At 41.4% G+C, this 11,851-nt stretch overlaps 1 long non-coding RNA gene across 1 annotated transcript; it reads left to right on the top strand.

The window, feature by feature from the left end:
• Positions 1-5,402: 5,402 nt before the first annotated feature.
• On the top strand, positions 5,403-9,652 carry LOC118164733. The gene is made up of 2 exons (XR_004749635.1): positions 5,403-5,598; positions 8,955-9,652. It is a non-coding gene; the product is annotated as an uncharacterized LOC118164733 (long non-coding RNA).
• The last annotated feature ends 2,199 nt before the right edge of the window (positions 9,653-11,851 follow it).

Here is an 11,851-nt window from a genome sequence, read left to right as displayed (position 1 = left end):
ATGCTATATCTGTATGACAAAGAAGGGAAGCGAATTATCATGAGCCCTAAAACTGTTGTTGGGGAAGGAAAAGATTTGTACATGCAAGGTAACATACTTTGACAACTGTTTGCCAAAGCCATTCATTACATCTGCCTCTGCATTAGAAAGGGCACAATATTTCATTTTCCATTTCCTTTCACAAATAGAAAATTAATTGCATAGACTTGCAGAAAGTGCAGATATAACTTGTTATGTATTGTTAAGGCTGTCTGTGATAAATTTATCAAGCTTAAACAAAAAGTACTCTGAAATCACAATGGATCCATCTTAATTAACGTTCTTTAAGTGACAGGCACACCTGTTTGGAAATGGGAAGTAAGAGCAGACAAGTTTTCCACAAGCGCAGCAGTAGTGGTCTCTGGTTAGAGAGGAAGCTGGAAAATATAAACTACTTTAATTCAAGCCTTGTTACTAACTGCCTTTCCGAAATCAAATTCAAAGCACTGTTTTTGCAAATGAATTATTCCAGTGTATCTGTAAAAAAGATACTGGACTTTTATTTGTATGAGAAGTTATCTCACTGACTAGTGATGTAATCGAGCTGTCAATGTTTTCACTTTCACCCCATATAAAGCCCAGCTCTGTAATAGTTATGACACTTTGTTTATAGAACTCCCCAGCCATAAAACTATCTTATAATAGTTATCCATCCTTCATCATATTTGCTGATACTGCTTATCTCTTCTGGTGCCATGCCGTGCACTGGAGTGGTGCTGTGGAGACTGTCCTTAATTACAGTAGAGATGGACAGAGGGTGAATAGAAAAGGTGACACAAGAGCAGGCAAAAAGAAACAGCTAATAAGAGAAGGCTGGGGACATGGGGCATGTTACACTAATACGCAAAGTTGCCTTGGTAAGAAGCCTTGGTAAGAATATACCTGAATACAGAAAGATGAAGAAGAAAATAGAAATTCACTTGTGGATGAAGGTAGATGGGCTTGCTGATGGATACCTGGCCACTGAAGAGTTTTCAAAAAGCTTGCATTTCATTCCAATTTCATTGTTTTCCTCTGGACCCAGGTTGCATCCTCACCATAGGCTGCAAGGTGGAAGGTTTCTGATCAGCTGGCAGCTGGAGGAATTCTGTGGCTGCTTCCCCAGGGCTGGACATTGTTTGGGTGAAGAGACAGTGTGGTGAGCACCAGAGAAGCCATCACTGTCAACCTAAGGTAGAACACTCAGAGAAAGGCAAGCATTTTGAGATCTACAGTTGTTAAATCATGACTTATTTAAATCGTTACCTGCAGTTTCAACTGTTAAGGGAGCACTTAGTAGATTTCAGAGACTGTCTGGTTTCAGAGCTACTTGTCGCAGGCCTTTCTCAGCTGTTACGTTGTAAACAGCGTTGAACTTCTGCTTTTCTTGTGTTTTTCAGACACCATTCTCCACCGTGCGTTTCATCCTCTCCTATATTCCTTTCCTATGCTTCTCTGAAGTTGGAGAGCTGACATCAGTCCTCTATTTTTGCCAATACTGCTTGTGTTTAAATTCTAACAGCAAAATAGAAAGAAAGTGCATGAAATGGACTTCTGTTTTTCTTGATCTTTGCCAAGAAATTCAATTAGACTTTCAAAGAAAGGCAACCTGCAGAAGTCAGTATTAGCCTCTACCCTTAATTGATTCAAATAGTTCCAGAGTTTCTTGAGGTTTTTCTGCTAAGCTGTGCAGATGAGAAACATTCCTCCTTCAGTCTGAGCATGTACAGACCTCTCAGAGGTGGAGTAGGATGGAATCTGTGATGTGCAGTAACTCATTTCAGTCATAAGTGTCATTAACAGAAAAAGTATGTTACAATTTTTACCAGATGACAAACCTCAGATAGTTTGAACTTCAAAACAGATGTATTTTTTTTTTTCCCTGAAATGGCATATTTTTTACTTTGTTCCTCAGATTTTTACAGGTTTAGTAACATGGGGCTCTGCCTAAATTGGGGAGATAAGTCAGTGCAGAATGCCCAGTTGAACTTCTCGGTTTGGCCTGTAGGCTAATGTGCAAGTGTAAAACTGTCTTTCCTTCAGTCTGCAGTGGTGCTGCAGCAGATGTCAGCCAAAGGAGTTCACGAAGACTAATTGTCTTAGTGCACTCACTGTTTTAGTGATAATACAACTTCCTGTATGTTTGGAGCCTAATTTATAGCACAGTTCTGTAGGGAAATGTGCCCTCTTTTAGGGACAATTTTTTTTTTTCCCCTTTCTTTTTTTTTTTTTTTTTTTTTTTACTATTTTCTGTTCAGCAGCTCCAAATCTTACTCTTTGCTATTCACCACTTTCCTGTTTTATCTGTTATAATGCTTTCAGCAGAACAGCTGATGCTGACCTTTTATGTGCCATTGTTCTGCTTTGGCACTAACATCCCAAGGTTAGGTGAGAGTTTTGATTTCTTGGTCATTATTTGAGATTCTAACTCTGGTAGGCTTCACTGCCTTGGTTAAAACTCTGGGCATGAACTGAAGATTCTCTTTTACAGTCAAACAAAAGTTCAGACACTGCAGGATCTGGATATGCTGTTCAGGCTCAAAAAATGCACTGAGTAGGAAGAATGGAGCTCCATGCTTTGAATTTAGCAAATCAGTGGTGTGTGGGCTTAAATTTATGATGTCTTAGCCTTATTATTCTCCTGCAATTTTCAGTAATGGTCATGTTACCGCTCTTCTGATGTTATTGATAGAGCTTGAGGTTTAGTCATATGTGACTTTGACCTCTGTGAGTGTTGCTTCTAGATTAGATTAGAGATTAGGCTTGTCATCTTTTTTTCCACGCTTCTCCTCCTAGCTCCATATGTTTGAGTCTACTGACTACTGCCCTCCTTGAGATCGATTTCAAATTTACTTCATTCAGCAACAGACAAACCTATGGCTGATTCTGTGTGGTCTATGCAGTTGCTCCCTTTTAGTCAATGATTGCCTGGAACATTCTGGGATATGCATCCTTGTCTATTCCAAAATGCTTAACCCTTTCCCTTTCAGCCACTTAGAAGACAGTGGAGGGCGGTTGGAAAGAAAGAATGTGTGAGATCAGTGAGTTGAAAATGTTGCCAGCTGCTATACAGCTGCTTCCCTATACTGAGTTTCTATATTAGTTTCCCAAATCTTTGGCTCAAACCTTTTACTTATATTGAAGAAACATTTTCTATGTCTAACATTCTGATAAATCTGAATATCCATCTCTGATGTCCAGCTTTCAAAAACTTGGTTCTTCATAAAGGACGCTTATAAAACAGATGGGAACTACCTGCTTGAGTAATCTGTATGTCTCTGGCTTTTGTTGCTTGCATTTGTAGATGAAAAACATGGCTTTGGAGGTACTAGATACCATGATATAGGGAGAAGTATATTAATAGGATCAGCATGTATCATATAACGTGAGCTTGTGTAAGCTATGATTCAATGTGGTACACAAAACATCTAGATAACCTTAAGCAATGGACTGATTTCTATTAGATCCTTATCAGAATTACAGTAGTCAACTTAAGGAGTGGAAACAACAGCATGTAACTCATAACAGATTTCACAAATGGAATAATTCATAATTAGTATTTTACAGAACTTTAAGAAGTAGAACTGTACACAGATGCCCCATGGTCTCTGTGCATGAAATGCTGAATGCTTACAGTGAATGTTTAATGACTGGCTCGTATCTCGCAAAAGTTTGAGTGAAATTGAAGATTGAAGGAAATTGTGCTTGCTAACTGGCTACAGCATAAAATAGGTAGGCTTCTCAAATCAAGTTTTGTTAGTTAACTAATCTTTAACTCATCTCTAAGTTTTTCTCTTCAGCTGGTGTGTGTATATAAATATGTGGGAGGGCACAGAAGTTTAAACTAAAACTTAAGGTGATTTTTCTTTCATTCAACTACTTAAACACTTTTAAACCTTTATGTGAAGATAGAAATACTTGGGTAAAAGTGCCCTGCTTCCGCGTTGCTCATCTCATTCCTGCACAGGAACAGCTAAAAGGGAGTAACGCCTCAGCGCAAGGCGAGGTAAGAGAGGCATCCTTCCCCCTTCCCTCTGTGCTGCCCAAAGGCAACACTGCCCCCCGGTGCTCATCGCTGCCGGAGGCGGCTGCCAGGGCTGGGACAGACTTCACGCAAAAGTAGCTTCACTGCTTCAACCAGTCGGCTTGAACTGACCTGGCTGACTTTTCTGAAATCAATTAGAAGGAACACCTGACCTGCTGGCAAAGGAGGGGAAGGGGAGGAACAGTTTGTAGCAGTACTATCCTCAGTTGGACTGTGGAGAATTTGTCAATGACTTAATTCACCTCGTGTGGTCTTGTTGTACAAGTAAAGCACTACCTGGTGTGTGTGGACAGGGCTGAGCATGAAGAAAGATTTGCATCAGTCACAGACGTATCTGTAGGTAGATATTTCTGTACTGTTAAAATAACAAGCAAGAGCTCACTTCCTTTTGCCCTAAAGTTAAACCTTCCTTCCCACACCCTGCAAGTAAGTATCTGGTTCAAGCTTGTTTTCAGTAGACTATCTGAAGAGTCCCTAAATCAATACTTTTCTTTTGTGTTTAGTTTCCAACTTTATGAACAGCATTGACTATCAAAACTTTGTAGAAAAAGTAGAGGGCTTCACAAATCTTTCTGATGTCCTGGTATGTTCCAAGTCAACCTGACACAAGATACACAATAACAGACGGTGGCTGCCAGGCTTGGAGACAGTTACGGGTTTATAATGTAAGGGAGGACACCAAATGTCTCAACCTTTTCCTCTCTGAAGACAGCAGGAGTGTGTAAGAACCCTCTGGTTTCAGAGACTACCATCCCACCATCAGCTATTTCCCTCTAGAGATGACCAGACTGAGGGGTGAAATTGGTGAATTATACTGAAGAAGTCAGCTCCCTCTGTTTCATGACCCATTGTGATCACTCAGGCTTGCTTTCTTCTAGCTCATAAAACTCATAAAACAGATGCTTTTCACACTGAACTTTACTTTGAACTGACATCCAAGCAACTATTTTTGATGGAATTATTTACTTGTAAAATGAACTAGTTTTTATTCCACAACTGAATGACAGAAATATTAGGAAGTTATTTCGTTCATTTTGGGAAGACTACCTCTTTTCTCAGGCCGGAAACAAAAGCTTATGGTACAGAATATATTTCTTGGAACCTTGACCCTATAAATAACTCTTCTGTAGAGCACCTAAAATACACCAAAATACAAAGTCCAATATGGGCCATGGAGGAAGTTTATACAGAGCTACTTATTTATTTGACATCTGTGTCAATGCTCAATTTTCTCTATGATAAATAAGTAGAGAAGCTGAACATTCTTAACGTTGCTGTCTTCAGAGCGGGACTATTTCTGAACCAGGGCTCAGAGAAGAATTTTAACTTTTCTAGGTATGTACCTCTACTGAAGTTATGGTGAAAGATGGAATCAGGCACTATTAGTAGGCTGGATGGCAGATATATCTATATCAGCGTGTAGCAGCCAGCAGAATAAAGGAAGTTGTGTTCCAGTTGGTGTATGCAGCAGCATCCTGTGGTGGAGAGAAGTGGTGACCACACTTCTCTCAGCTTTCTGGGCTAGCTGCCTTCAGGTATTTTCTGTTAGAATCCATTTGCAAAATGCTTCTTGCTTTTCAGTCTCTTTTGTTTTGAAGTCAGTTATTCTTTGCAACATTTTTCTCTGAATTCCGGGAAAGCCTGGGGGATAGCTGGCAACCTACTGGAACTGAGGAAAGCTGTTTTTGAGAAATCTATGAAATCTATTTTTGAGAAACTCCGTTTTAAGAGTTTATTCATGTGTCTGGAACTCAATCCAGTAAGCATAAGTGACATGCAAGCAATGGAGAAAATTTGGTTGTACTCCAAAGATGTGCATTTCTGTTACTATTTTTTCTTTTATAAATAGCTAATGTAGCTGAAATTTTTCAGGAGTACTTATACCGTTGTGGGTTCACCTCACGGTGTTTTTTTAGTGTCCAGATAAGTTTTTCTTAAAGCTTGATTTTTTTTGGAAGTGAGATGCTCAGCACAGTTCTGTTTCCTCACCTTAGGAAAATGAGACATTCTAATTAATTTATCACTGTTGAACATCTTGCTTTACTTGCTGTTTCTAAACTTTGTTACGTGGACTGGTTGTACCTCACTAGTCATTAATGTGTTAATTAGTAGCTGATCAGTTTCCTGTTGTGGATGTCACAAAAGTAATGAGTCTTGTAGTACGTTGTAGAGGAAGAACAGGGCCTTACAGGTAGATTTATGGAGGGGTTGAAGGTGAGAGAGGGCCTCCTGGGCATGTGGTTCTATGTGTGTGAAGCTGATGGCAGCTTAGTAGCAAAACTGAGGGTGCTGGGGTGGTGTGGTAAGAGATAAGAATGAGTAAGTGGGGAGGAGAAGCTAAGAACAAAGCATCTGAAAATGTGATGAAACACAATGAGGGATGTTGGAGGAATTTGAAGCACAGAGTAAAATGACTGGAGCAAAAGGCAAGGAACATTACCTTAGTAATTTGCGTGGGGTGGAAAGGATCAAGAAGGGCCTGAAGGGAAAAGGTGGGCAGAAAGAAGGGTTATTGTGACATGCTGCACAATAGGTGATGAGTGTTTTATTCTCTGAAATTTATTGCCTTAGAAGGGCCTCAAAGGGCTGGAGTTATGTGACTGAATGTGGGCAACTGCCTTGTACATATCACTACCTCAGCTTATTGTTTAAACTACCTATATAGTCAATAGAAATTGGTTTCTAGGGCCTGATTTGTCTTCCCTTCAATCAGCCTGAAAAAAGTCAGCTGAAATGCATGCATTTCCAAAAATGTTTTTTCTCTGTGGTCTCTAAAGGGGATCTGGACAGCAACTCAGGTGGGTGGGCTACTTATATATAGCTACTTATGTGTGTGTGTGTATATATATATATATATATATATATATATATATATATATATATAGCCCCCTTACATCAGCGCACCAGTGTGTGTATATCTATAACATGAATGTCTGAAGTGAGGTGATAGAGGACCCAGGCCCTCAATCCCACCTGTGAAAAGAGCAACAAGATTGCCGTGATAACTGATGCCTTCTTTAGCACCTTTGCACTTTGGCTGCAACTCAGTGTCACCAGGACAGAGAGAGATTGTTTGTAAAGCTCAGAGTTGGACAAAACCCCCAGTGAGTGTACAAAGTAATGTGTCTGGGGGTCTGCCAGCCACTGTCATGAATGGAGTAGGTTTCTACAAAACCGTGTTGGCTATCAATACAACTTAAAAATCTTCATTCACTAGGTCCCATTACACTCAAAAGGTCCCATGAGTTGCTAGTCAATTTATAGCATCAGCCTGTTTTATTGCACAGGACTACGTAAATGGAAGCTGAATTCTTCTGAAAATAGGATAACAAAGTGAAGGTTATCTAGCCCTTATAAATAGGTGGCCCCTCAGACCCAAATTTCTCTGGAAGCCTTAAGTATGCATGGAAATTAGAAAGCAAGTGTCTCTAATTGATAAAAACTGAAACCTGAGGAACACAGAACTGTGACTAATAACATGACTATTATGTAATAGCTATAATAGCGATGCTATCTGAAAATGTAACCTTTAATTACTCTGCCTGTTTCTTTCAAACCCTTTAGGAAGGAAATCTTTAGGAAGGAAAAAATAACACCTCTGTTACAGGTGTTGTGAAAACTGAATTTCCCAAATGACAGGAACATGAGAATGCCTCTACGATGTCAAACCAAATTCCCATCAAAAACAATGTTTTGTCTCCAAAAGTGACCAATATCAGATGTGTAAGGGAGAAGAATAGAATATGGCAAATAGTGATACTGTCTGGATTATAACTTCCTACACTCAGCAGTCTGCATGCTCGGAATTTTTGAGTGTGGTGATGTTCCAAATGCCTTGCTTAATAAGCCAAAATGGTCCTTTATTAAGGCCTTTGTTTGACTTAAGATTGCTTCTGAACTCTAGCATCCAGATCTTCCTATTCAGTTAGGTGCTACATGCAGTGCATTCCAGTTGACTTAAGAGCATAATGCCCACTTTCAAAAGTGATATAAGAAAGCAGGTCTTTTGAGAGTCACTGGCTATTGTTGATAATGGGGGGTCGGAATTGATTTTGGAAAAATGTGGTGTGTCAGTGTGGTGTTTCAGAAATGAGCATAGGGAATCAATCTGAACACTGGTCACAAAATGACAGCGGAAAGGAGAGATGTTTTTAAAATCCTGGGTAACTCTGAGTAGAGAACTTGACATGTAAGACGTGAAATATGAAGGACAAGTAACTTCTCACTTTTCTTGATGGAGGTGTTTGTAAGAACCACCTCGCAAAGTGTTTGTATCAAATCCTGCAACAAATCTTTCACCTGAGAGTCCTGCTATCTCCAGGAGAGCAGCAATGACATGAAGTTCACAATCTGACGAGAAATGATACAGCTGGCTGGTTTGGAATATCAGAACCCCCTGATTCCAAAGTGGGGGGAGGGGGGATGTGCAGGCACTAGGGATATGTTAGCAGCACACATCCTGCACAAGCTGAGTTAAAGCTAGCTTCTGGCATGGCCAGTATCCTGAGTGCTGATCGACTCTGCCTTACCTGCCCTGCAAGTTGAAACCTGTATCCTCTGTGGCTGCTACATAGCAGAATGAAAGATAATAGCATATTAGCCAAAACTCCAGACTGCTGTATCCCTGCCTCTGTTATAGGCAGAAACTTTAGATTCTTTAGCTTCTGTAAGCGGTTGTTGTTAGAGGATTTGAGGGCTGGGGGTCAGGGCTTGTTCCCTGTTGTTCCCCTTTTCTACTAACTTCTCTCCTAGCACTTTCTCAAAGTAGCACTGAAATCAGTCCAGGTCTCTCAACTTCTCACAGGGGGGATGTGGAGAGAGGTGAAAGTGTCTACTACAAATACATAATTTTCTTTTCACTTCATTGTTCCCTCTCTGTTCGACTTGGCAGGTGTGCTGAGCAGGAATGGTGTGCAAATCGATCCCGAGGCAATCAATGACACGGCAGCGGGCCAGAGCTGAACACCAATGCGCTGATCGCCTCCAAATCAATTCACACACTGCTCTTGCTCTGGTTACCTGCCATTTCAGAAAAAGGGAGGGATGGGGAAGTGAGAAGAAAATTACACAAAGTATTCTGGGACCTTTCTAAATAGGCCACTTACTTGCAACCCTTCCTCTTGTATGTGCCTTTATACTAGATGTAAGTATGTGATAAGGTTACAATGCAATGCCTTCTTCAACTTAGATGCCGCTCAAAAAGAACGGAACAGAGCCCTGGAGAGTGACTGGCAAATTGTGTGGAAGAGACAGCAGTCCTGCATCCTCACTGTCTTGCACCTCATGTATTAGGTATTTAAACTAGTCAAGCATTGCTGCTTGGATGTCTGCAAGCTTAAATAATCACATAAGGCACTGTGCCATGAGGAACTGTGCTTCCTAATTTCTGAACGCTCCTCAAGGTGAATGGTTTTTGTTTTGCTTTAATAAGCCAGAAGTTGTGCATGTCGAAAGTGCCTTTTGTACAAAGATCTCAATTTACTTGGCAAACTTCCATGAATTGAGTGTCTCTGCTTTGCTGTCAAGGAGTGAGGTATTGTTATCTCCATTAAGAGCAAGTGAGCCAAAAATAAATGCCTCGTCTCTTCATATTGCTGCTGCTTCCTTTTCCTCCTTTCTTCAGAGGGATAGTAGCCCTTAATTTAGAGCATGGATTGTTGGGGCCAGAGATGCTTCTGGCCCCAGGAGAAGAGGGAGGGCACCTCATCCCCATGCCTATACCAGGACCTCTCCCTTTTTCTTCTCCTGGCTGTGACCCAATTCAGTGCTGTCCTTGGGGATTCTCCTGTCTGTGCCACAGTTACCATGGTCCCTACAGAGGCAGCCAGCAAATAATTTAGGCATAAGACCACCCAGCAACCCCTTCTTCCTGCATTTCCCTGAAATGACTGGGCCTTTTTACCAGGGTCTCTTGCATGGAGCACTGATAGATAAGCATGGAGGATAATCCAACACGGCATCCTATCCTGTGCAAAAATAGCTATGGATTGGGTCCTTTGGCTTTGAGCGTAGCATGTATCAAGCTTTTAAAAAAAAAGGGGGGGGGGGGGGGGGCCCCCACAAAAGAAGCAATAAGCTAAGCAAATTTCTCAATGCAATGCAGAAGGGCAGTAGCAGATTTAAGAAAAGAATTGAATATCATCTACTCTAGCTCATGCTATTTCTTCCACGATAACACCAGCTCTGTATACTTAAATATATTCTGAGGTGATCGCTGCAGATCTGTCTGTCCTCTTATAGTTCAGGGCACCATGTGGCCTTCTGTGGTATAAGAGCTATGCTCATCTCAAGTGAGATGTAATAACAGCATGCTCAGAACAGGTACAGCAATGTCAATAAGGAAGAACTAGCTTTCATCTGTGTTTATTACCAGTTAATTTTAAGGAGTGTTAATCATAACAGCAGCCAATCATAACAGGAAGTAAATATTGGCCGCTGCCTTAGGAACACAGTGGATCACAAGCAATTTGTGGCAGAAATTGTCTTTTTGCTCAGCAGCTTTGTAGTGAGGCCTTATTCCCGACCGGGGAGCGAGAGTTCAAAGGTTGCCTGTCCCATGTCCTCTCCTGCTCCAGGCTACAGCTGGCAGGTGGAGCCAGGCAGGTGACCATGTGGCAAGGCCCGATAGTGAGCTGTTGGCAATTGCTAACTATTGCCTGAATGTGACACAGGAGGCCCAGGAAGAATTAAATATCTGGAGTGGCGTAAGCATGAAGTTTTTTTGCTGTTCTTGTGGAGAATGGCATGTTTTGTTGCTTTATAAGACTACTATGAGAATACAAGGTAACCTGTTTGTAATCTAAGTTATGGATTTGTATTTTTTTATTTTAATTATTTGGTTTTCTTCAGCATACTCTTAAAGTCTCTAATCTCTAAATGGAGCATGTATTTTACAGGGGCAGTGCTTTGAGGTGATGGGCTGTGCTAGAGACAGGCCCCCTTCATAGGCACTGCCAGTAAAATTTCAAAGTTTGTGACCATCAAAAAGACTTGCAGAACTCCAAATACAGCACTTGCACAACGTGTAGGAGCAGAGCTGGGACTGCGGTGTTGAAGGTGAGGAGGAGGAGCAAGCTAATGGAGTGCTTTACTTATCTGGCTCTTGTGGTGATGCTTCTCATCTGTAACAGACCTCTCTAAACCCCTGGCAGATGGATCTCACCTACTCAGCACGGATACTAGCTGGATTGTGCAAAGGACAAGTGATGGGCTGGTGAGCTTTCAAAGCCAGCAATAGCTTTTTTGTAACACCGTTTGGGAGAGAATCCTGTCTGTGGTGCTTGTTGCAGCACAGGGCCGCCTGGCAGCATCTGTGGGAGCATAGGAACTGCTCAGCCAGCCATGGAACTGTTCACAGCAACCCCAGCATCTGTGGACTGATGCGGGACACCCCTCATAGCTGAGGGGTTCTGTGAATGCTGAATCCAAGCTATGGAGATGCTGTTTTGTGTGGGGGGAAAGTACTGTCAGTTAGCCAAAACAGGTATGGTATTTTTTTGTGGTAGAGATAGTGGGATGATTTTTTCTGTTATTTTGGCTTTGTAGGGCATAACTTTTTAGGTAAAACTTATAAGGTAGCTGAGGTCTCTCTGGAGTTTGAACTCTGTCACCTTCTCCTTACACCATTCCCATGTGTGGCTGGTGCTTGGAAGTGAAGGAAGTGAAAGCACAGTTTAGGACTGCTCTCTGGTTCTGGAGAACTGAATCTATTTCTTCCCTCTTGAATGTGCTTTCCCTGCTGTCCCAGTAACACACTTAGTTCTGGCCCAGAAATTGGCTGTACCTTTC

The sequence above is a fragment of the Oxyura jamaicensis genome, chromosome 3 (genome assembly GCF_011077185.1).
Source record: "Oxyura jamaicensis isolate SHBP4307 breed ruddy duck chromosome 3, BPBGC_Ojam_1.0, whole genome shotgun sequence".
In the NCBI taxonomy this organism is placed as follows: domain Eukaryota; kingdom Metazoa; phylum Chordata; class Aves; order Anseriformes; family Anatidae; genus Oxyura; species Oxyura jamaicensis.
This window is presented reverse-complemented; position numbering and strand designations above follow the sequence as displayed.